The sequence below is a fragment of the Dermacentor silvarum genome, chromosome 1 (assembly GCF_013339745.2).
Source record: "Dermacentor silvarum isolate Dsil-2018 chromosome 1, BIME_Dsil_1.4, whole genome shotgun sequence".
Classification (NCBI taxonomy): Eukaryota; Metazoa; Arthropoda; class Arachnida; order Ixodida; family Ixodidae; genus Dermacentor; species Dermacentor silvarum.
The window spans coordinates 387,804,631-387,830,780 of record NC_051154.1 but is presented as its reverse complement, the minus strand read 5'-3'; the positions used below and the strand labels follow the sequence as shown (position 1 = coordinate 387,830,780).

General features: G+C 46.8%; 1 protein-coding gene across 1 annotated transcript in view; it reads left to right on the top strand.

Annotated features, from left to right (window-relative positions):
* Positions 1 to 22,875, top strand: part of LOC119437522 (uncharacterized) — a 478,366-nt gene extending 455,491 nt beyond the window's left edge. Inside the window, exon 10 of the mRNA XM_049660653.1 lies at positions 22,753 to 22,875. The gene's annotated coding sequence lies outside the window, so the exon portion shown is untranslated. The remainder of the gene's footprint in view (positions 1 to 22,752) is intronic.
* Positions 22,876 to 26,150: the final 3,275 nt, after the last annotated feature.

Here is a 26,150-nt window from a genome sequence, read left to right as displayed (position 1 = left end):
TCTGTAATTTCCCTAATGGAACGCGTCATCTTCAAGACAACTAAAGTATTGGTCGCTGATAATGGACCTGCTTTCCGTAGCGAAAAGCTCAGAAGATGGGCCGAACAGAGAGGCATCACTCTAAGGTTTTCGACTCCGTACCATCCGGAAGGCAACGCACTCGCAGAAAGGTTAATTCGCGACCTCAAGAAGTATTTTGATCTATACCCTACTTTCCCTGGTGGATGGAAATGTGTCTTGGAATCTGCAGTGACTCACCACAATAACACCTACACGGAGGGGTTGGGCTGCAGTCCATACTTTTGTGCAAATGGAACAAGTCCTTGGCTTCCTGCAGATCATCAGTTAGGAATCGCCGGCCGCGTTATTCTTCGAGAGACCCCCAAGACAGCCGAACAGCAAATGAAATATAAATGTGGAATGAAGAGAAACTTCGACAATAGGCACTATCATAAGTTGCCTGTGGTTGAACCTGGAAGTTTTGTACTCGTCAAGAAAGGACTGAGTGGCTCCAAGTGCCAATTTAGGTGGTCCATACATGGTCACCAAAACGGCAAGCCAGCAAGGAATCCTCAAGTCAGTGTACTACGAGACTCCGGCTAAGACGATCGAAGTTAGCTCCGTTGGGAACATCATCCCGTACCATCCCAGGAGGGATGGAGTCAGAGGCCCCGGAGAATGTGGAGTGCCGTCAAGACGAAGTAGAAGTGGCGCGAGTACCGGAGGAGAAGGAGAAGAGGAAGTTCAATAAAATGGAGGAACGGCTTTATCCGTCTCCGTTGAGTTCTTTACAAATGTTGAAAGAACGGTGCAATAAAACGGCCGCGAGTGCAGCTCAGCGTCCCGTCTACCTCTTAGCAGACGACATAATGGCTGTTTTAAAGCGAAGCTTTGTACCTCTACCAGCCAAGGGTTCTGTCGTGTCCATCGTTGTGAGCAAAAAACGATCCCGACGAACCGCTAACAATTGCAGGTATACCAGTATAGCTTACTTGAATTCAGGCATTCAGCGTACAACTAAGCACTCGTTTTCGCAAGAAAAACCACAAAAACAAGCTTCAAAGTGATGAGCCAACATGATGGATGATAAGGGCTGCGGGCAAACAACGGAAACAGGCTCGGCGCGGTCCGTAAGATTAGATTGCAGCTGTTGCAAAGCTTATGCAGCTGCTTGAAAGAGGGTTGACGTCATTCGAAACCCTTCCAGCCTAGTAACTGCTTCGGTTCATTTTCTAGACATACCCCACTATGGGGTAGTCTAGTAGTGTATGTCACATCGATCATAAAGCAGTAGTGGACATTGTTGTGAAGTAAATAATAATAAAGGCCGTGGTTAAAGTTACGTTGTAGTGTGTGAAATATCAAGTGCGCCGCAGTCACCGTGAGGGTGGCGTAAAAAGCTTCGCTTTCCAACCACCTTCACAGGGTGGATTGGCGGGCAATTTTTTTGAGGTCTACTGATTAAAACAAGAAATATCACTCGTTTATAGTGCATTTTAGCGTATATTGCCCACTATATTTCAACCTTTAGTATGAAAAAACAAAGTATTTCAAATCTTACAGATGCGCATTAACAGCATTCTGAAAAGCAGACAACGCGCGCTTCGCAACAGACCTCCTACCGCAGCGCCACTCCTGCTGTCATGACGCGGAGAAGCAGTGAACTACACTGGTCGGCACACCTACCAATCTAGCCACTGTGACCACGCTGTTCTCGCTAACTTCGATGCCTTGTTCACTCGATGTAGCGTCTTGATCGTCCTCGCCGCATTCAGATGAAGTGCGACGACCTTTAAAGTTATCAATCATCGATTTCTTTCGCTTTTTGCCGAATTAGTTCTGCATATGAAACTTCCGTGCTGACCTGGGCATTGTTGCCTGCTTATCAGAAGCTGCACGCGATTTTACAAAACGGCGTCTCAGCAGGACAGCAGCGCACAAGCCGGCTCGGCTAGCAGACACCAACCAGCTCCGCCAATCCAGTGGCGCGGTGTTCTCAAGTGCGCTCGAGCAACCATAAGGAAACAAATACAGCAAAATCTCGTCACTATGAACTACACTATAACAAACTTTTCAGATTAACGAACTTTTCAGAAATCCCCCGCTGACTTCTTATGGTTTTAATGTAAAAATATTTCAGTACTACGAACTTCAGAGTACCGAACTTTTCAGAATAACGATTGTTATTCAGTTTCCGTGTCATGTTGAGAATGCCTGAGTACTATTAGTATTAAAAAATCTGGGGATTCTTACTTTTCCGTGTATCCAGTCAGGGCAGCTCAAATAGGAGGCTAGCAGACGACAAGGCACAGAAGGCGGACGCTGCAGGGCATGGGTTCGGAAAACCTGAGATGGCACCTAAGAAAAAAAAACGTACGCTCACACGCAGCATTGGCGCGTCAGAAAGCGGGGCGGCTGCCTCTCGAAAGGACAATGGCTCATGAAAATCACTCTACAAGTTCCAAAATAGCCTCAAAAGCAGCACGACGATCACGCGAAATGGTGACAGCACCATGTCACAAGGGAAACGGCTGTTGCCCACGCGTGCACAAAGGTTCTTTCGCGCAAACCTTTTCCGTACCAGTCAACCCTAAGAATGGCAGATGACACACCGGCGCGTGTTTCAATGGGCCTGCGCCTGGTTTAGGACGGTACCCTTGTGCTCTACAGCGACACAGTTTGTCCGAAGGGCCTACGTGGACAGATATTCAAACAGCGCAGCTCAGTATAGCAACGGCACTGCGCATCGGGTTGGGTATCACCGCAAAATACTTCCGCTCTCGAGTCGCGCTTTTTCGTTCCAGCTAAACCGTCAGGTGAGCCGTTCTTCTGAAGAGCTCCCGAAGTGGCGATTCTCACGCGCAAAACTGTTCGAAAACTAGCTGAGGCGACGACACATCAGGTTTTGCGAGCGCATACTCCACCCAGAGAAATGGCGCCTAGCAACGCCGCAGCACGTCTCTTCCTTCTTTCGTCCTTCTTTCTGCGCACCTGCTTTGCGATTTTTTCTGTGGCCGTTCTAGCTACACCGCTACGCACACGGAGAAGTGTAATCTCCGTACTCGCGGGGTTGCCACGCGGCCACACTTCATACTTTCCGGGTGGTGTCATTTATGCGAGCTTGTGCTGTGAAGTAGTTCAGGTTTCCGCCTCGAGCAAGACAGTTGTGGTGTCCATGGCAACGAATGTGAAAAACATACAAACTTTGGAGGTGACATGGAGCTTCCTTTTTGTTGGTAGTTTTCTCGGCGTCAGCGTCCATTTTGAGCGCGTCACTCTTATTACACGGTGCTTCGATGGTGCATGGGGCCGGACTGTATGGCAAATAGCAACAGTGCGGGCAGAGAGCCAACATCAACGTCTTCGTGGCTAGCTCATATGATAACTTATGAACCGATGTCAGGGTTACTGGGCGGAATGGTTAATTTTGGGGCTTTCACTATACAGGACAAACGACTTTTCAGAATAACGAACCATTTACTGCAGTCCCCTGAAGTTTGTTATATCGAGACTTCACTGTATTGCGCTTATCCTTCTGGTTTATTTTCTGTGAACCCATGGACAAAACTGAGCGGCAGTGGCGAGAAATTTAAGCAAGAGGGTTGCTCTTTCAAAAGAGTCTGAGATGGAGGCAGTTCGCAGCATGAAACGGCAGCTGTGTGACGGGAAGAAAGGGCCATTTTGGGGTTAATTTTTGCCCGAATTCAACCGAAACTCATCGTGCATATTATTATGTCGGATAAAATACAGATTGTAGAAAACAGAAATTTGGCAGATAGGTGGAAAAAATAGCTGTAGATTTCGAAAATAATGCTTCCGAGATCTCGATGTTCTCGCAATATTTGGGTTCGTAAGACCTGAGTCTCTCCTTAAAAATAGCAGGAAGAGCCCCCAGCATGGGCTTGATCACATTGCCACACACTCAGTTGTGTAATCTCCAACATGTGCTTGCAGGATGACACTGCGCATCAAGTCACCCTCCTTCTTGGCTCACACTCTTTCCCTTGCACTTACAGTGAATGGGGCTCGAGGGACGTTCTCATTGCATTTGGACTTTGCATGGAACCTAGGCTTCCTCCGGCACATGTCGCGTGCTTGTGTAGGAAAAACATATTTCTTCAGAAAGAGCCCAGTGACAGTTTTATTGTTGAGTGGTGTACCACGCCATTGATCGGGTGCTATATTTAGCGTCATATATCTATTCTCACTTCGTAATCCATTTTGTTCCCTTGGGTTTTAATTAACAACATCCTACTGTATTATCTTGGCATGCACGATTGTGCACACAGTGCTTGAAAGGGTTAATGCGATTAGCCTTCTTTAGATGCTACAAGCACTTTTTGGTCTGCTGATGTCAAACCGCCTTCGCGGCAGCTTTTCTATTGCTGTGAGAACATGCTGTAGGTGCATTTTTGACGTGTGAGAGTGGCCGCTCTTCTAGCTGAAAAGCTTTACGCCTGAAATAGACGCCTGCGCAATCGCGTCGTACTTCATTCAAAGTCCAACATGCTAAACCCTAATTCTACGGTACCAGGGGGACGAAACTGGATTCGGCTGAGAGGCTGTGTTTAGTTTCAGAAAGCGTACATGCTGTGGTCTACGCTGCGCCACTCGCATGCACTAGATACATGCATCTAGCTATGTGCATGCGCCACAGCACGTGCGTCTAATAATGTAACATTCCCCCCCCCCCCATTACACATTGTTCAAAATGCGTCTTCAGCAGTACGGTTTACTGCTACATTACTTGAATGCTAGTCGCATTAGCGTCAACAATCATCGTGAGGTGGGTTCTGCCGGAATATTTTTTAATGCGATTAGCAGCCTTTGGAAACTTCACCTAGTTTTCAGCATGTCTGTGTGTACCGGGTTCAAAAGAAACCGTCGGACCAACTTTTGTCAACGGGTACGTAACACTGGGGCATGTTCTACTCTTCAGTGAACCTCCGATGCCAACTTTGGTCTCTGGGTACGTGCTGCTTTTATTAATTGTGCAAAACACATAAACAATTGTGCATTTATCATAAGATTGCTGATTGCATTAAGGTCATCTGTGAAGGACGGATGCGCCGCCAATCTTTGCAGCACCATCCTGAAGTTCAGCAAGGAGGACAAGTCGAGCAGCTCGTCTCAGCACTCGGTGGGCGTGGCCACACTGAGCACCACCACTGACCGACCCCCGCCTGGCGGCAGCTCCACCCTGCCTGCTGTCCAAGAGGAGCCCGACCATGATGATGGTGGCGTCTCCACGGCAACACCAGCACCGCAAGAGCAGTTGCAGGAACATGGCGAGGGGTGCATGCTCCAGCTTGTGTCGACTTTTCCATGCACATCAATTTAGCTTGAGCCGCAGAACCCTTACACGTATCTTGTCAGGTTAGCCCTCGAAATAGAATTTTGTCTAAATTGGTTAGAAATATGGAATAGTGAATAGTGTATTTTTAACATCGAAGTTGCAGAGGTAGTGAATGCCAAATATTTATTGCGAAGCATTCTTCGCCTCATTTTTGACACATTGTGATAGGTAGGTAGCTGGTAGGTTCCTGTTTCACCTTGTTTAATAAAAAGAAAATGATTTGCGACCGATGGTGGAATCGAACCTCTACCTTCGAGCCCGGTGCTCTCAGAGGACGATCGCAAGCATACTTCTCTTTTGAAAGCCAGCTAGCTCTTTGAAACACCCGCCGCATGCGCACCGTGCCACTTTGTAGTCTTTTCCTTGTGTCAACACATGCTTTGAGGTGCATTAGACTCGAGGACCAACCCACTTGCCCCAGACTTTCCCTGAAGCAGCTTAGGCTACGTCGAAACTGTGCGGATTCGTACCAACTTCTCGATCGTCTAGGTTAATAATCATTTAACTAGAAGTGCGTGAAAACTAAATACCATATAGACTCGTGTAAGGGCCACGCTTTCTTTTCACAATTTTGACAAGATGCGGCCCTAACACGTGACCAAACCTTTCGGTCAAAATGGTGCCGGTGCAGCCGACGACTTGTGCCCAACCCAGATCTTGTGGATACCCCGGTTCTCACCATCTAGTAGTGGCATGCAGAAGTATGCAGCACACAAAAATTCGTCGATGCGTGCACACGGCGCACAGCATGGGGGTAGCGAACGTGATTGCTTCTGCGTTGAAATTTTGTTTTCCAAATTTCGCGCAGCCAAGTTGGGGGTGCGGCCCTTGCACGAGTGCGGCCCTAACGCAAGTTTACGCCGTAGATTTTGAATCGGATATTGAATCTAGCAAAAGAAAAGGCACAATATTGTATGGAATATTGAAAAATTCTTATGTGCAAGTGTATGTCTCCCACCAGTGAAATCCGCGATAAGATGTTTGAAGTCACGAAGGAAGCGAGAGCCAGAAGAAGGTGCCCCAAGGTCAAGAAGAGAATTGCGAGCAAGGGAAAGTACGATAGAGCGCACTCAGCGCACAGCAACGCAATGCCACCAAGAGGAAAGCCTAGGTGGCGTTGAGCAAAGGATGGGAGGGGAAAAGAAGCGAAACGTCGCCGAGGCGAAGGATAGGCGGAGGTGTGCTGGGTTGACCTCCTCTCGGTGTGCACAGGCAAACGTGGACACATCACTATCGATGACCGTGGACACTCGCTGTCAAAACCCTGGCGTGAGCAAGCGCGCCAGCAGCAGCAGGCGAAGTGATGCTCGTGCTGTTTATCGCTTCAACGCAAACTGAGTGGCGAGAAAACAGCACGCACAAAGGTATGAGCCATCTGTAAATTGCTTTCGAAATAGGGCACACGTGACCACACGTGGCCGTGCAAAGTACGCAGTTGCTGCCAAAGTGCTAGCCACTCCATTCCCACGCTGCCTCCCCGTCGTCCTTCATTTCACACTGTTTGGCTCACTATCGCACGCTTTCACTTTTTTATGCAGGATACGGCATGTGGGGAACAATTTTATCACCCCTCGACTTCATACGGAACATCACAGTGGCAACAACGGCAGAAATGCGCCTGGAGTGTCTGTTCTTGCTAGCACATAGGATTGACATCCATACGCTTGCGTGTAACTTGCATTCACGAAGTGAAACGCCGCTAATTTTTTACAAGATATAATGCTTAGAAATTTTGGTAGTTATCAGTAACGGATACAGGACTAACGATACAGGACTACATATAAATCAAGCTACACGGTACGGTTTACTCTTAATAAAGGGAACACCAAATTAGTATACCAGCACTGATTGTAGCTCAGTTCTAGTATATGAAGGTCTGTAAAATATTTTTATCACTATAACTTCTTTTGAATAGAATTATGTGCTCTTTTTCTCTGAAACTAACCAATTCGGAATGTTCTTTTGAACTGATTACTAATGAAATTAGTAGTTTAATAGTGCACCTGTTTATTGCCGTAATCCCTTATTTATTGCATAGAAAGTTTTGCTTTCCAGTTTCTCTACAAAATACAGGAGGGCTATCCTAACTGGTGCGGTCTTGTAAGGCCAATCTGCGTGACAGAAGACCACGCACCACGTGACTCGATCATCGTTTCGCGCATAGGGCACTGACGGTTACCGTATATTGCCAATTATAAGTCGACCACCTAAATTGCAACCTTTTCAGGCAAAAAAAAAGTTGACTCCAAACACAGCCTCAAGCTGCGGCCCTAGATCACCAATAAGTTTTTTTAATGACCGAGTGATGCAAAGAAACATTTATTTGTCTATGAGACATCGCTTACCACTCGTTGTCGCTTGAGAGAAGGACGCAGTCGCGGTCATTGCCATCGTGTGAGCCGCTGCTGCTGCTCGCCGTTGGAAGCGGTGCCGGCAGTACCGAGATGCCGTATGTGGAAAACGCGGCATGGACCATGTCAGTTGGTAGTCTATACCAGGCATCGTTGACCCATTGCGCCACTTCGCTCAAAGAAGCGCGGTTCAGCCGCCTTGTCGGTGTCTTCGGGTTTTTCTATTTGAGCCATTCATTGTGAAACACGCCGATGTGGCCTTTGAATGAGTTATACAGTGCCACGTGCAGCAGCTGAAGAATAATTTTTAGTCTGTCCGGAATGAAACCATGCAAGGACAGTTTCATCGTTAAAAACAAAAAAAAACTTTTCGTTCCCCTCACATTAACTTTCGGCGGAAACTTTTCCTTCATTTGGATCGTTTTCCTTTTGAACAGAAGAAATGGTGGTAGTCATGTGCCGTACAGCACAACACGACAGTGCGTGTTGTGGATGTTGCCCGTTGTCAGCAGGTGAACCTGGCGCTCCCCGTTTCCGGACACAGTCCTCTTGCTAGGCATGTCGAACCAGTCTGAATGGCGTTCCCGAATTTACCCAGCAGGAATGAATTCTTTTCCCTCAGGTCACTCACATAGCGTAGAAACACTCGCTGGTTTTCTTCGTATGCTTCGGTCAACCTTTGGCATACGGTCGTGCGTCGTCTTAGGCTCAGGCCGTTTCGTTTCATGAAGTTCGTGACCCATTTCTTGGACACTTTGAACTCAGTTTGCAGGATACACATATCCTGCGCTACAGTACGTGCTTTTGCTTCAATATCAGCGTAGCAAACACATAAGCTCTTGCTTCCCTGGTCGTGGACCCTATCTTGAACTGCCTCCTCAATGGTAGGGTAGCATCCCGACTTAGGACCGCGAAAGAAACGTGTAGCAGCGCACGCAACGATTTTGCTTCTTTGTTTTCTCCATTCTCTCACGCATTTTTCCGACACATCGAACTGCCCTGCTGCAACATTGTTTTTTCGACTGTGCGGAGGGAATCACTAGCCGATTGAAAGCTGCGCTGTACTGTTGCCAAGGTGGGGGTGGCATCTTGGCGTCCGTCGGGCAGCGGCACAAATCGCGCACACCACGGTTCGCAATTGAAATGCAAAAATGGCAAACAGGCATGCAACAAAAACGCGGGAAGACGCTTGTGGGCATGTGTGATTGGTCACGTGGTTTAGTTCCCCGTGAAGTGTTGCCAGCCTACACGGCGCTGCCGGCTTTCCCGTGGAACGTCTACCGTTTGGCAGCAAAGTGTTTCTATCTTATGAAAACAAAACTTAAGGGCGTATCGCAAGATAAAATCCTCTTTTTTTAAGCAGTCCGTCCTCATTGTGTCTGATAACTATTGCGGAATCATGCATGCACGGCGTACGTGTGATACTACCCGCAGCTCGATCAAGATTACTTTCGACCCCACAGATAAGTCGACCTTACGATTCTGCGTATAGGTCGACCCCCGAACTTTGGAAGGTCATTTTATAAAAAAACGACTTATAACCAGCAATATACGGTAAGTGCACGCACCGTCCGCCACATTTTATTCTCAAGTTTAGTGTGATTTGCCACCTGTGAGATTCCTAAATCTGGAGTCACGGTAAGTGCACGCACCGTCCGCCACATTTTATTCTCAAGTTTAGTGTGATTTGCCACCTGTCAGATTCCGAAATCTGGAGTCACGGCAAGTGCATGCGTTGCTCACCCCCCCCCCCCTTTGTTCATGTGCTGTTAGCGCAAATGCATGCAACCGGTCAAGTCACTTTTGCATCATCTATGCAAATACAGGCACGCTTGGCGCTCCTTTTGTGCCAGAAACGGTGTAAAACGCTCACTTGGGAGACATCGTGCACGAGGGGCTCTGGGGTGCACTCGACGTGTGGCACTTCGTGGGTCTCTACACCAGATATATCAAATAGTAGATACTTTATTCACGAGTCGAATTTTTTGAACGTTCACTATGTAATTTTATTCGGTGATATTCGAGTATTTGCACCCCTCTACTTTTAACGTTTCTTTGCCGGAGTGCAAATGCTATCGTCGTTTTAACCTGCACCACATGACGCCCGCCTATCTGCGCTTTTCTCGTAGCGTGCGTGTCTCCGTCTCTACCCTTGCCATGGCTGTGCTTGGCTGTCAATAAGCAGGCCATGTGCCGTATCTTGGAGGTAACTTGCGGCAAGTGCAAAGGCTGAGAGCCAAGATGGTTGGTGCCTTATGGGCATTGTGTTCCCACGTGTCTGGTGTTGGCAGTCGCGTAATCAAGTTTTCGACACACTGCAAAGCGTTGTGACTGTGTTTGTGGTCATCAAGTGAGATCGGCTCCATCTTTGCCTGGGCGCACATGACAGCAATAAAACTACGAACCTTACTTCGCATGGTTGTCTATTGGCTATCACCATCAATGCTCTGCCTTTCCGACAAAACTGCAACATATTTTTGTAGCCCTCCAGGTGAATTTGTGGCGTCGTCATGATGTTCCGTAAAAAATCCAAGTGCAGTAAGATAATGGCTGAGCGCCCTTGTGCTCAGGTGCGAGTGAAAACAAGTGGGGTGAGCGGAGAAGAATGGTGGCTTGATGTGGCGGCGGCATCTTGCATGCACAGGGAGGGAGGGGGCAGCTGCGTGCTGTCTAATCATGCATGCAAGGGGGAAAGCGGGGAGGTGAGTGTGCGCTAGGAGGGGGTGGAAGAGAAGAACGTTAGTGCGCGTCTCTTCTAGTCCGACCAGAGCTACCAATGGCGCAGCTGAGTGCGGCCGTGTGCCCGAGTTAGGACGTAATCTGCAGTGGGTACAAGTGCTAGGCGCGTGGAAGTCTGATGGCTTCATGTGCACTGTGTTCTCGTGCGCCTAGTTCACACTGAAGGAACCGGCAGTGCGAAGAGCAGGGGGGGGGGGGTATTCTTTAAGAGTCCATCTAGTAGACTGTCCATTTCGGCTGTCGCCATTGGCTCAGGCCTCACGAGCGCGAAGGTGCCAGCCAGTCTCCGCGCTCATGAGGCCTGAGTCAATGGCGACAGCCGAAGTGGACAGTCCACTAGGTGGACTCTTAGAGAACACACCTCCAGTTAGCTTGCCGCTGCTGCCGCTCTTCTTTAAGCAAGCGTTGTGACAGCAAGTGTTCGTGGTCATCGAGTGAGATCTGTACCTGTTTGCCCGTATACGTGTGGCACAATGCTTGGTAAATTATTTAGTCAGTGAATGTTTAGACATTTGATGAAACCACACACCTTGTTGTGTGTAGTCTTTTAATACTTTGCTATCACTTTCAATACTTGGCGTTTTGAGCAAAACTGACTTTTTTCTTGAGATGAATATTCGTATCTTTTTACTCGTGTTTTTAATTTGTGACCGCCATTTGATGATGGCTGCGGGCACTAAGCATGGCTTCCAAGATTTACAGCGTCGCGTGACGCAACACGTGCAAATTTCGATGCATTGATCTCGGCATGATCTGTACCTCACAGACTGGCACTCATAAGTATGCTATTATGGCCCAACCTTCTTGCAATTTGTTTTGAACTGCTTACGGACAAGATACCATCCACCAGGAATGCTCTGGGAGCTTGTAAAGTTTGTTTTTGCTGCTAAAACCCGTATTAACGAAATTCGTCATTCAACTTCGTAGCAAGTACAACTTCGTTAAATTGAGGTTTCACTGCAGTACAGTCAAACCCACTTATATACCAATCCTTGAGGTAACGTAACCTTTTCACTGGACTTACAATTTTTCAACCCTGCCTTTTAAATCTGCATTCAGCTATGACGAACATTTTAAAAAGCGCCACACTTTTACAACGAACTTTCAAAACTGGTCACCATAAAAGAAGGGTGCGCGTCGAGATCCGAATTATGAAATCGCAACCGAACTGGGTGCACAAGAGTTAGTGGTTACTGTTCGTCGCTGCTTTGTTTATATCGTTTGTAAGTTCATGATGGTGTTCTACCTTTCGAACTTTGTACTTTTCCAGCCCAACCAACATAGAAAATGTAACTTCGTGACTCTCAGCACTCGGTGTATGGCTGATGCTGGAGCTGTAATGGCAAGATCTTTGCAAAATTCCACGTGCGACAGTAGTTTCTTGCTTCAAGCCAACTAGAACGCTTCTCTATCATGTGCAGAATCTGCTTGTGTCCCACTGATAGCAAATTATATCACTACCTCTCGGAGAAAATATTACGGCGGCTGCACTTTGTGAAATGGCAGGTGATCAGAATCATTCGGGCGCCATTTAGGAAGAGCCACTAGCCACATTTCATTCTTTAGACAACTTTTTTAACATAAACTTGCCGCTTGATGTGGGAAAGCAGAGAAAACAAAAATAAACTGCATAAAGATGGAAAACCAAGCTTTGGTAAGCGTTATGTTGATGATAATGAAGCTAAAATATAATTTTTTAATCAAAGTGATGTGAAATCATAGCTCCCAAAGCCAGCATCACTGTCTTTTATTGTTGCGTGTTTTAAAGAACGGCTGCACATATAATGCACTACTGATATAATGACCACCTTTTGTGGAACTATCTAGTTCAATATAAACGGGTTTTACTGTACATAAAGATTTATAAATGCCAGACCATGACCTTGAAGACTTCCAGCTTGGTGCGTTCACTGGCTGACCTTGCAGATCATGCCTCATCATCATGATGATTCTCAACGTTTGGTGTCATTTTTGGCGAGCAATAACGGCTGCACACTTTTTTTAAAGCTTAGGTACGGAAAATGCTTATTTCTGCTAGCTTTCTGTGATGCATCAACTCGTATTTTAAACGTCGAATTTCGGTGACGGCTGCTGCGCATCTCCACTTTGGGAGAGAGAGAATAAACATCTTTAATATGTAAATGCAGCTTTGGAGAGGGGCCCTCATTCCAGAATGCCTTGAGCTCGGGCCGCATCCTGGGCCCTCGCAATCAGCCGTTGCTGATCTTCGAGGTCGGAGCTGGCCAAGGCTCTCTCCGAAAGCTCGTTGGTGTGGTAAGGGTTTGGAGGATTGAGTGGTGCCTCTCTGCAGCCCCCTACTATGTGCCTTGGGGACCCGGGCTCTTCGCAGAAGCGGCATTGCGAAGAGAATTGTGTATGGGCTATGAGGTGGTCTCTGGTTGGGTGGGGGAATGTATTAACCTGCAGAGCTCGGAGGAATAGCTCCTGCTTTCTAGGTAGTGACTTGTGTGAGGGTGCATATGTTCTACGGGTTAGCTTGTAGTGTTGTGTCATGTCTTGGTATGAGACTAGAGTGTGCATGCGCTCGAGTTCAGATTCCTCGGCGTCGGCTCAGTGGGTCAAATCTCGAGCCACGTGGTTGGAGACGTCGTTGCCAGGAATGCCGTGATGAGCTGGCGCCCAGATGATCATGACTGATCTGATTGGCGGCTTTTGATTGATGATCTTGAGCGTAGTGGCATGAATTCTGCCGCTAGCGACGTTGCGGCACGCCTGTTGGGAGTCGGTCACTCTGACTTCAACCTGTATTTGGGAAAGCGCGAGGGCTATGGCCGCTTACTAGGCCTTTTACATGATCTAAAGTTTTGCTGCAGTTGCCCTTTAAAATGACAGCTGCCCGACAAACACGGTTGATTATCTGTCTACAGAGATTTTTCTACATGTCTTTGTGCCCCTTGCCGTGCCTACTCCTCTCAGGGCCAAGCAAGCAGCGTTGGCCGTGGCCTGCAAGGACCCGTTTTCAGAGGACGTGCGGTGCACAATATTGAACTCGTGGCAGCCACAGAAGAGCGACCAAGAGCAGCTCCTTGAGTCGTCCGGCAAGCGCCCTGTCCTCAAGGCAGGCACGCAGATCACTCTGGGTAAGCACTGTGAGTTCATCTAGAACTCGCAGACAGCTTTCCAGCATCGCAGCGGAGGGGCCATGGCATTTGTCTGCTGAGCACAATGAAGGGCTCGTGGTGGACTCTTGTATAAGGACAGTGCCCCTAAATTTGGCCTTCAATATTTCAGAAAAAAATAATTGATGTGTGGGTCGCACTCCCTTCCCACGTGTTCACATCATCAGCCACAGCTGCACAGTGGTATCTCTGCATGGTTTCGTCACAGTACAAAATTGTGTGTTGCCGTCACCTCTTGGTTGTAATCATAGTTGATAAAATCTATTGCTGGGAAGCTTGCTCGCCTAAACATTTGGCGCCATGAAATTCGTTTTGTTGTCCCCTGCAGTTTGTGCTGTAACACTTGCAGAGCAGTTACATAAACACCATGTTTCACATTTTGGTCACAATTTCTTTCGTAGGCAGTTGCATGCATTGCACACACGAAGGTCTGTGGTTTGTGCAATACACCATCACTCCTGCACCACATGAAAAGTATGCAGTTGTTCGGTTGCAACATTTTGTTATATTGCATGAAAAGTTGAGCAGATAACGCCGCACAACCTCAACCGACCTACAAGACGGCTTCACCTTTGAAGAGTGCAGTATCAAAATTGGCGCGTATCCGTTTCTTTGAGCGTTTCTGCAGTTGTCGACTAAGCATTGGTTAAATTTGTATCCTAGCAACCCTTTGCTTGTCCTACCGCACTTTGTGTACATGTTTATACAAGCTCGCCCGCATGCATTGCACTTCATCTGTACGGTATACACTTGTGCAGTGAGCTTCCGGTGCTCCTGTGCCAGTTGAAACATAGATGATTAGGTGTTTTTGCCTGTGCCAATTCGTTCATGTTTTGCAGAATAATTCCGGTAGTTCTTTTTTGCCACCCAACCCTACACACAGCACTGTCAAAGCCTGCATCCGAGGACCGCTTTGTCTTATAATAGTGCACTTGAGGTAAACCAGATTCGAGCTTCTCCAGCTTCGCAGTTACGAGCCAGCGACGATGAATCCAGCTGACTAACAAAGCTCAAATAAAGGGTCAAGGTCGTTGAACACAGCAGCAAGAATGTCCGTTTTCCAAAGTACACTTAAACCTCGTTGTATTGAAACAGGATGTAATGAAATAATAAATATAACGAAGTAAATGCAATCCCCCTTGAAATCATCATAGAGATCCACATATTTAAAACCTCATTTTAAGAAAGTAAAATTGTTCAGCCAATGGATATTTATTTATTTATTTATTTATTTATTTATTTATTTATTTATTTATTTATTTATATTTATTTATTTATTGAAAATACTTTCAGGGCCCGAAGGCACTACAGAAAGGAGTGGGGAAAAATGATAAGACGTGCAACTAACAAAAATAATACAAGGCATTTTGTAAAGCGATCTTGAACTCGTGATCATCAGTTATGCTTGCGATTGTGGAGGGAAGGTGGTTCCATGCGACGCTTGTCCTAGGAACAAAAGAGTCATTACACAATTTTGTGCGACAAGACGGTAGACCAACCTTGAAGCGATGATCGGTCCTTGAAGAAATATAATGAGGTGGATGAAACAGGATGTCCTTTAAATCGTTATAATAATAGATTTTGTGAAAAAGATTAAGGCGATATGACTTTCGACGCAACGAAAGGTCCGGCAAGTTTAGGGTTTTCTTCATAGACGTGACACTGGAATGACGTGAATAATTCGATAAGATGAAACGTGCTGCGCGATTCTGAATAGCTTCAAGAGTTTGAATGAGGGTGGTCTGAGTAGGATCCCATATGGCGCATGCGTACTCTAGCTTAGAACGTACCAGGGTTTTGTAAAGTGTTAACTTCAGGGACGATGGGGCATCAAAAAAAGTTCGACGCAGATAGCCAAGCATGCGATTCGCGTTGTTAGCTACATATTCGACATGCGTATTTCACGAAAGGTTAGAAGAAATGTGAACACCAAGGTATTTATAACTGTCAACAGATGGTAATGGAATATTATTGAGGGAGTAAGTACGCGGACAATGAGTAGTAGCGTGGCGAGAAACTCGCATGCTTTTACATTTAGTTGGGTTAAGTGTCATGAGCCATTGATTGCGCCATTCAAACACCCTATCTAGATCGTGTTGCAGATTGATATAATCAGCATGGTTAGTAATTTTCTGGTAAATTACACAGTCATCTGCAAACAGTCGCACAGTTGAGAAAGAAAGACAAGTAGGAAGATCATTATTATAAATCAAAAAAAGTAGAGGGCCCAAAACGGACCCTTGCGGAACACCGGATGTTACGGGGGAATTAGCTGAACAAAAGTCATTAGCTGTCACATACTGGCTACGGTTAGAGAGAAATTCCTTAATCCATGCAAGTACACTGGGGTCTATGTTAAGTTGATTAAGCTTGAATATAAGTAGGTCGTGTGAGATGGAGTCAAATGCTTTGGCAAAATCTAAATATATGCAATCAGTATCAACGTCATGATCCGCGTTAATAAATAAGTCGTTGGCAAAACATAGCAATTGCGTTTCGCACGAAACTGTTTTACGGAATCCATGCTGATAAATACTGAAGAAGGAATTGGACTCAAGGAATTCGATGAGATGCGAGTATATTATATGCTCTAAGATTTTGACTGGGATGGATGTTAATGATATGGGACGGTAATTATTGGGGGAATGTACATCACCAGATTTATGCACAGGGACCACCTTCCCTATCTTCCAGTCAGAGGGCAGTGTCGACACCTGTAATGACTGTTCAAAAAGCTTTGACAATATCAATGAAGAATACACTTGTGTACACTTCATCATTTTTCATGAGATACAATCTAGGCCGGCCGATGAAGACACCTTTAAATTGACAATAAGCCTTTCTACACCAACTGCATCAATAGCGATGGGATCCATTGGTAAAAAGTTGGTTTTTGGTATTTGTGGAAACACTGTGGGAATGCTCTTATTAAAATGAGTAACAAACACATTGTTCAGAACATTGCAGCACTCGCTTTGAACTACTGGAACATTAGATTGGAATAATTGAATGTGTGTCCCTTTAGAACCGTTAATAATGCTCCATAATTTGCGGGGGTTAGAAAGCAGTAGCAAAGGAAGAATTTTATGATAGAATTCCTTCTTTGCTTTTGAAAGCGCAGTACAGAATTCTCGGTTAATTTTTTGATAGCAAGACCAGTAGTCTGTTCTGGCTGTTAGCTTTGCCCGTCGAAATATCCGCTTCTTTTTGTTGCGCATGCGCTTTAACGTGTTATGAAACCACGGAGAGCGAGGACTCGATGAAACTTTTCTTTTAGGTACAAAGCGATCAATTAGGAACAAGAGTTTGTTTTTATAAAGCAACCAGTTGTCCTCAACCGACCGCTGCTCAAAACCAGCAAAAAAACTATCAACAAAGGCCTATGTTGTATATAATGAACTAGATTTCTCTTGCAAACCAAAACTGCTAACTGTTGCACACTGAGCATATCACATTCCGCCGGTTTCCATACTCGTTCTTCGTGGCAGTTTGAAATTTCCCTGCTGCGCACGTGGTCGAGCAACACTGGCCTTTCTCACCGCCGCTTGCAGCTGCATGCACGGTCACCATGACCGAGCTGCACTTCTCTCTTATTGCACCTCCCTCTGGCGCTGCCACTTAGCTGGCACAGTTAGGCCGGAGGCCACGCCTAGCGGCACTGTGCCACACCAAAGGTCTGCTCGATTCGCCTGCACCAAGTTCACGGCAGTTCACGAAAAATTGGAAACTGTGCAACTCGATTTCTGTGGTGCAGCACAGCGCGACACTCGAAACAAATGCCAGGGGGCAGATGCGGTGCAGGTGTTGTTGTTTTTTTTTTCGATTAATGTCCACAGAGTGCGTAAGTTTGAGTGGGTCCTGAAGTTCTCGTTTGATCGGTTTCTGAGGCGTAAATACCCGCGTGCTGTGTCGTCTGCTGCGCTGCTGCTTCGCACCTGTACGTCTGCATCAGGTCAGTACCGTCAGGAGAAAGGGTGCAGCAAAACCGTGAACCAGCCTTGCACCTTTCCTGCACCTTTAGAAACGAATGACGTAGTTCGGAGGGTACCAGTGCTGCACCGCTGAAACAAATGGCAAGGTGCAGCACTTCATTAACTGGTTCAGGTGGTGCAGGTGAATTGACCGTAACTCTAGGTGAACCGTGCCACATATAGATGATACTTGCAAGTGACGTGCTAAAAACCAGTGCCTTCCCTTCTCTCTCACTGTGGCGTGCCACGCTAGCTGATGCAGCTCGGCCTGACCTACGAAATTGCGTGAAACCAGCACGAGCCGTCCAAGCCAAGCCGGTACAGTCACACATCGAAACTACGGCTGCCGCCGGCCAGGTGAGGCCATACGAGAGCAGTGAATGAGATAGTTTTGCTTTGATGGGCCAAACATGTCTGCGGTTCTGCGGGTGGCAGAGCCGTAGCTTTCTTTGCATGTTTAATGTTGTGCACACCATTGGGCATATACTACAGTAAAGGGCAATAGTCGATATAACGAAGTAGTGGATAAAACCAAGTAATTTCGGCTTCCTCTCTAATTTCGTTATAGCGAGGTTCGACTGAGATGCAAATTAAATTAATTTATCTTTTGCTCTTCTTTGAGCCGCACCTAAAAACACGGGCATACATTTATGCATTAGAAGAGCGCAGACCTTATTTGAGAATTGGTACATACCTGCCAACTTCCCAGCTTTTTCTGACTGACTGAATAAACTTTATTAAAACCAGCAAGAGGTGGTGGCTGGGCCTAGGCCTCCCACGTGGGGACGTCGAGGTGTTGCCTCTTCGCCGCCTCGCAGGCTTGCTGGGTCGCCCATAGTTGGTCGTCGAGGTTGGAGCTACGCAGGGCAGCGTGCCATCTCGACGAGAGGGTCGTGGGATTAGTGTCGGGGTATTGTTGTGTACAGTCCCAAAGCATGTGTTTAAGTGTGGCTGGCTGTGTCTTGCAGATATGGCACGTGGGATTGGGGTAAATGTCTGGGTAAATCTTGTTGTAAAGGTGTAACGAGTGGTAAGTGTTGGTTTGTAGCAGGCGGAAAGTTGCAGCCTGCGCTCGGGATAGCTTGCTGTGCGGGCCGGAGAAAGTCCTACGCTCTAAGTAGAAGGATTTCACTACATCATTGTAGCGTGTCAGGCGATCCCTACCGGTGGGGGCAGCCTCCCCGTCTCCCGCGCGGTAAACGAGCCCTTGCGCTAGGGAGTGGGTAACCTCGTTGAGGTTGGGGAGGTGCGGGTGGACGGTGCCTACATGAGCTGGGAACCAGACGAGTGTAACCTGATGGTCGGTTGAGCGGGGTGCTTGTTGCAAGATGCGCAAGGCTTGGTGGGAGATACGGCCGTTGATGTAGTTGATAACGGCGGAGCGGGAATCAGAGACGATGGTATGGCATGTTGGGTCTAGTGTGGCTAGCGCGATGGCCACTTCTTCAGCTTCCTCAGCGTGTGGGGTTACCAGGCTGATAGCATGGTGGAGAGAGCCTTCACGTGTGCTGACGGCTGCAAAGCGGTTACCGTGGGGATATTCGGCGGCGTCGGCAAAACTCACACCGTCGTTGCGAGCAAGGGCTTTGGTGAGAGCCGTGGCACGTGCTGTGCGGCGTGCACGGTTGTATTCGGGGTGCATGTTTCTGGGGATAGGGTCGGCGTGAATCCAGGGTCTTATGGTGGAGGGGATCTGGTGTTTATGGCCGTGTTGATGGTGGTAGGTAACACCGAGCGAGGTAAGGATGTGGCGGCCCGTCGCTGTGAGTGTGAGTCTCTCCAGCTGGGAGCGGCGTTGGGCCTCGATGAGCTCGTCCAGTGTGTTATGGACGCCTAGTTGAAGGAGGAGGTCAGTGCTGGTGTAACCGGGGAGGCCGAGGGCTTGTTTATAGATACCGCGTAGGAGGATGTTCAGTTTGTTTTTTTCAGCCTTGTACCAATTTAGAAACGCAGCAACGTAGGCGATGTGGCAAATTACAAATGACTGGATTAATCGGAGGAGATTCTCCTCTTTCATACCCCCACGGCGGTTGGAGACCCGCTTCAAAAGTCTCATGGTCTTGAATGCACTGACCTGGATTTTTGCGAGGGCCATTCCATTCGCTCCGTTCGCCTCTATAAGCATGCCGAGCACACGGATATTGGTGACGAGGGGGATGGGGCTGCCATCCGTGAGGTGAAGCGCGATGTCTTCGTATTGGCGTGTAGCGGTGGAATCTTTCGGACGGCGGCCACTGAGAGTAGGCCTGTAGAGGAGGAGTTCGGACTTCTCGGGAGAGCAGCGAAGCCCAGTGCCTTGGAGATAGGTCTCGACTGTTTCAATGGCGGATTGTAGTGCCGTTTCCATTTGGCCGTCACTGCCTTGATGGGCCCATATGGTGATATCGTCAGCGTAGATGGTGTGGTTGACACCGTCTACTTGCTGCAACTCCTTGGCAAGATCGATCATGACGAGATTAAAGAGCATTGGGGAGATAACGGAGCCCTGGGGGGTTCCCGCGCTGCCCAGAGTCCGGGCGTCGGAGCGGAGATCCCCCACCGAGAGGAAGGCCGTGCGATTAGACAGAAAGCTTTTTCTGAGACTCCCAAATTTCCACCACTCCTTTCGATTGTATGGACATGACCCGAAATTATCTGAAATAGGAGAACAGACTTTTGGGTGTTGCACCACCTTTCCATTGTACAAAAAGTGCCCTAAATTCAGCAGTGGTTTGTGTCTGGGTGCTCATCCGGTCTTTCTCTTGCTTTCAGGTGGCCAGGAGGTGAAGGTAGTCCGCCACTTGGCGTCCGGCGCCTATGCACAAGTCTATCTGGCACAGATATTGAACACCCATGACACCTACCTGGACGCTGTAGTGAGAATTTTGTTGTCTTCTGGCTACTTTGGGCATGCCCTTTTTGCAATATCACTCTCAAGGGTGACCATGCTATTGTGTATTGCATTCACCGGAAGCGATTGCAAGAGACAAAAATGCATACTAGCTGCCCTACTTAGGCAAGCTTAAGATTAAAAGGAGAAATACCAGAATCGAACATGCTGTTGATCACATGAGCTAGGGGCTTGGATATAAGATCCGCAACATACTTAAGAGGCACATCACTCCTTAAGGCGAAAGCCTTCGATGGCTCATGGGTCAAAAAGTCCGACGTCCAGCGTTATGGCACCAAACTTGTTGATGCCACCATGGTGCTTACAACAAAGGTTGTGGGTTCGAGTGCCTTAATTAATTCTACCTTAATATAGTTATATAAGGCAGTTGAACCCACGGTCTTTGGTGGGAGTCGAACCGACGACCTTTGATGTTAATTAAGGTGAAGTTATTAACTAAGGCAGTCAAACCCACAACCTTTGGTGTTACAGTCGCCGAGGATTTTCGAACAGTCCGAAAAACCCTTTGACCCCCAAAAATAGTTTGTTAGGCTTAGAGTGGCATAAAAAAATCTCTAATAATGCCCTGCCTCATACTACACTAGGAGGCGATGAGATTTGCTCGGATTTGCACAAGACAGACGTCATATCCGTATACAACGAGAGGGTCACTGCGATGGCGATCTCCATTGGTGGAAATCGCCACGAAGATCGAAGAAACGAGCCCCATTACTTTGCACCACTTGGCTCTCGCGAACGCACAGGAGGTGGCACCGATCACACAAATGCGAAGCTGCACAAACACACACAAATGTGCGACAAAGTCTCCGAGACACACTTGGTCTGAGGACGCACCACGTGCAAAATGGCAACCGAAACTAAAGAAAAGCCAAACAAGCTTCATCTCGCATTAAATGATTATGACATAGTGCTGACCGTAAGAATAAAGAAAAATGAAAAACTTCCGTCCCCTGGAGCATTTTGTTAGCCAAGGAAGAAGAGCAGGCATAGCCTCCGAGACTGGAGGATGGCGAGCGCCATTGAGTTTCTCACTATAACACCTAGAGATAATTTGGCACCACCGTGTATGCGAGTTTCTTAAAGGGTGCTGCGCCTTCATGGGAATGATGAGATATGTGTCTGTGAGGCTTGTGTTGGCTGGTGCTCTACGAGGCTTCGTCCAAAACGTGGATATGGCTACACAAATAATGCGTTCCTAAATTAAAATCTAGATAAAAGGCTTTTATTGACCCATATTACATCTCTTAATAAGGTTCACTCACCTACAATGCATAATCAACCGAAGAAAAGCAAGAACAGACGACAAGGTCAAACAACAAACTAGAAAACAAATCGTCAAAGAACGACAAAAATCGAGCGAGAATCTTGTCGTCTGTCCTCCAACTTTAGCGGCCAGCTAATACTCTTTCTGTTTCATATAATTGTACATCCAATAATAACTCCTCAAAATTAAACAAAACATGTTTTTGTGTAATACAGTCGAATCTCGATAATTCGAACTCGAAGGGGCCCGGAAATTTGTTCGTGTTAATAGAAGTTAGATATAAAGAAAGGACTTAATTTTGAAGTATTTGAGCACCATAGCACGATGCATGAACGGTATGAGTCGTGAAATATTGCGGCGCGCAACCGCCCATGCCAGCCAACGCTCGGTTCCCGATAACGGCAGCAAACGAAACTACTTCAAGGAGCGGACGGCGCTGGATGGCGACGGGCGGGCGTGCGCGGAGACCATCGAAGGTGAGGGAGGAAGTCTGCAGGGAAGCGGATTTGGCCTCGGCAACTCCGCCGCTTCGGTGGCTTCCCTCGCCCTCTCTCTCTGCTCCCTCGCAGCTTCCTCCCCTTCGACTGTCTCCGTGCGCGCCCGCCGCCGGTACAGCTGGCCAGCGCAGATTAGTCCGCTCCCTGAAGTTTTCTTTTCTGCCGTTATTGTGAAGCGAGCGTTTGCCGGCCTGGGCAGTTTCGTTGGCCGGACTGAGCCTCCGCCGCTGCATTAAAGGCTCTCCACTAAGCTTTTGCTATATGGTGGTGTCGGAGTAATGCCAGTCGTAGGCGCCGCCGCGTTATTTGGTGCACTGCTGAGAGCATTGTCGGCCCGTGGTATATTCGAATTAACCGTCGCAAATGCTTTTGTGTTCAAATTACCGAGCGGTTTCACTTATTGAAATACACATAACTTTGACAGGACCACAGCGTCAGTTCGAATAAACCGGCAATTCGAATAAAGCGTGTTCAATTTAACGAGATTCGACTGTATTAAAGCTAAAACAGCTTTTTACGTGCGGTTATTTAATCATTGTTACAGGTGGAATGGTGCTAGCCAGGCGCATCTTCAAGGCTTCCTGGCTCACCGAGAATGATGCCAATCCGACGTCACAATGTACCGGCATTCCCATGCATACCACAGCGCAGGAGCGCCAGATTTCCCTCTAGGTAATATAGTGAAAAACTCTATGGCGTGCGCTCTTTATTGATAGTGTGCGCCTTCCAATCTTGGAGGCTATAGAGCGGGCCACTGGAAGCCAAGCCAGCAGAAAATTCAACATGGTGGCCTTCAAGACAGGGTAGCATGGCCTCGGAACAAGCGATTTAGGCCAGAAAATTGAAAATCTGTTGTGAAACTGCATTAGCTCTATGGGAACGGTGCATTTGTGAAGTCCGGAATAGCCAACAAGTCCAAATTTTTGGAGTCTGAGAAATCCGTCGGCGACTGTAATTAGGGCGAAGCTAACTAAGGCACTCGAACCCTCAACCTTTCGTGAGAGAAAACAAGTAATAGGAACTAACAACGTATTCGAATGAGAATGTCAAGTAATTTAATCAATGTCTCGTGAGCGCAGAGGCTTTTCCTTTATTTCTCGTTAACGTATGCTAAATTTACTGTCAACTTTTTCATCAGCACCTGCTGTGACATTATTAGGACCCTGTTTATTGCCCTTAAAGTTCGAAAAGGGGGAACTGGTATTAAACTAGTTGAGTTAAGCTGTCTTGATGCCAGGGTATTGTTACGTGGGTACTCCGATTGAATCCCAAATGTCTTCTACTGCACAACCTTGCTCCCCGTGGTGCTGGCACTTTTCCAGATGGTCGTGCTGAAGGCAACAGCAAAACCAGTGCCAGCTGGGAGAACTACACCTGCGGCGAACTACGCCGGCAATTAAAGGAGGCCTTTTTGGGAGCATCTGTGAGTGAACGCTTGGCGAAGACTTGTCATGAACTGTGGCTATCAGCCTCAAAAGATGCCATTTGTGTGTGCCTTTGCAGTCTGCATGTACTGGTCATGATAATCGAGCCATGTCACACAGGGGACGACTTGGGAAGCTTGGCCTAGGGAAAGAAGTACACTACAAGCCTAGCAAGCGAGTTTGGAATATTTTACTTGAGTTGGTGGCACGACGAGCTATGTATACGACAGGGCCAGCCAACAAAACACCAAAATAACGGCAAAGTAAATTTGTTGGGACCGGGTTAACTATACTTACTTGTCATGTCATTGCTTCACAGATCATTTCTTTACTAATTCCAAGAAAAAAATGTCGTGCCTTGATATTGTTACGTTGTAGTGATGGTGAAGAGTGACGCAGTGTCTCTTTATTGGGCGAACTTGTGCCCAGCAAAGCAAGTAACACTCAAGCACCATGATAGCGGCGAGCAAGGTCTGTGATCATCAAAAAATTTTAGGGGTGTGCGAATTTCAATATTTTCTAATACGAATCGAAGTCACGTGAGAGACTCTTGTAGGACATTTAGAAGCACGCGATGGCGATGGCAATTACGTACAGTGGAAATCAAAATGCATAGTTGACTAACAAAATTTCTCCAATCAAATGTATAACTAATTACATCAGCAGACATAGTGCAATATACGAATTGAGGACATTGATTTCAATTGGAACATCACCTTGGAACGAATTTTAAAACTAGCACCAGTTTTGAGACAGGCGCTGTCAAACTTAAGGAAACATGCGCTGTTGTTAAACTTACTTTTTTAACAAAATGCCTTTTTATGCATTGAAGCTAAAAATTACTGGAACACCAAAGCATTTCATTTCAAAAATTGGCAACGCATATTTTGGAACTAGTGTCATCCTCAGAATTTCTTCCAAGTGGATGTGGCTTTCGAAGTCACCGGCTACAATTAATAAATTTAAAATATGTACCATAAAGCAATTAGTTTAAAAGTTAATTAGAAGCAGTACAAAACAGAGCCGCCAGTTTCATCTCATCCAACTACGAACGGCATTCCAGTGTCATTGGAATTAAAGTAGTTTATTCCCTTCAATCATTGTGTGCCCGTAGAAAAATCGCTCTGTTATGCCTGATACGCAAGTACATTCACGGCACAACACAACACAGAATACTCCTTGTAACCCCACTGCGTACTCCTAGCCATCTTCATAATTACCCCAGCCTCATGCAATATTTGGTACAACCAAAGCTTTTAATTCCTCAGCGTTGCCAGAAGCCACAGCACTCAGAAATTATCTTCCTGATAGCCTTGTTTCCATCACTAACCGTGAAACATTCCGCGAGAATTTGCACTCTCACTTCTTGTAAAAGTTGTGTTCAGTATTGTACAAGATTCTTGTAGTCATTATTAACGTTCCCTTGTTCCTGTTTACGCTTTATGCAACTTTGTTGTACTTCCTCCCCCAGAACTCAATGTTCTGAATGGCACCTGTGGTGTATTTATAAAAAAATTTTAATTATCAAAACAAAAGTTCATTTAGAGTTAGCAAAACTTTGTTAATTAGTGAAATATTCATTATGATTTCTCATGCAATTAATGTTGGCATCTGAGAGTAATCCAGTTGAAGCAGCAGAATTGTTGCTACATGCCACGGGAAGTTTTAAAAAATTCTGTTAGCAATTTAAAAAAGAAACCCGAATGCAATTATGTGAGCCTTCACATTCTGCCCCTGATCAGAATGTTGCTGCTGAAGCTGGGAGGCGATCCCTCGACCTTGTGCCCAGTTAGCAGGACGGCGTAGACACTGAGCCACCACAGCCGATCTTTCTAGGAATATGAGTGCTGGTTCAGACCACACTAATATGATTTTGTTTGCTGCAACACTGTTTCTGCAGTATTGCTCGCGGTTATACACGGCACACTTTTTCAATAAACAGGGTGTTGTAGTAGAATACAAAAAAAAGTCAAGCTCATTTCTCTTCTAAGTCTCTTATTGCAGACAAGCCAGCATTTATGAATGCTTTTTAGGCGCCTGCACCCGGATGGCCTGAAGATGCATGGCATGTATCCTGTACAGACAGCCATACGCAAAATCTGCAGAGTTTGACCCCTTAAGCTTGATTCACACTACGGGTCGGATCGCCGACTTAGTTCTCAGAGAAAACCGTGATGTGGCTGAGCTGATGTTGAGACTCGCCGCTAGCAGCTGGTCTGCCACAGTTTTGTGTGAGGTGTGATTCAGCGGCACTGAGCTCATTCGCTGGCTGAGTTGGCAATCCCCCCCCCCAATCCCCATGATGCTAATCCTGCTTTACCAAACAGATGGTGTTGACCTAGTGGGATTCAAACTTGGTGCTATAATAAACCTTCAAAATCTTTCGGCACTTCATTAACCCGTAGTCAGCCACAGCCTGCACACTTTTCAGTTTCACCGATAGTCTGCAGCCCAACACATTGCTTGACTAGCAGGTTTATGCATGAAACACTACTTGTGAAATGAAATGCTGCTACAA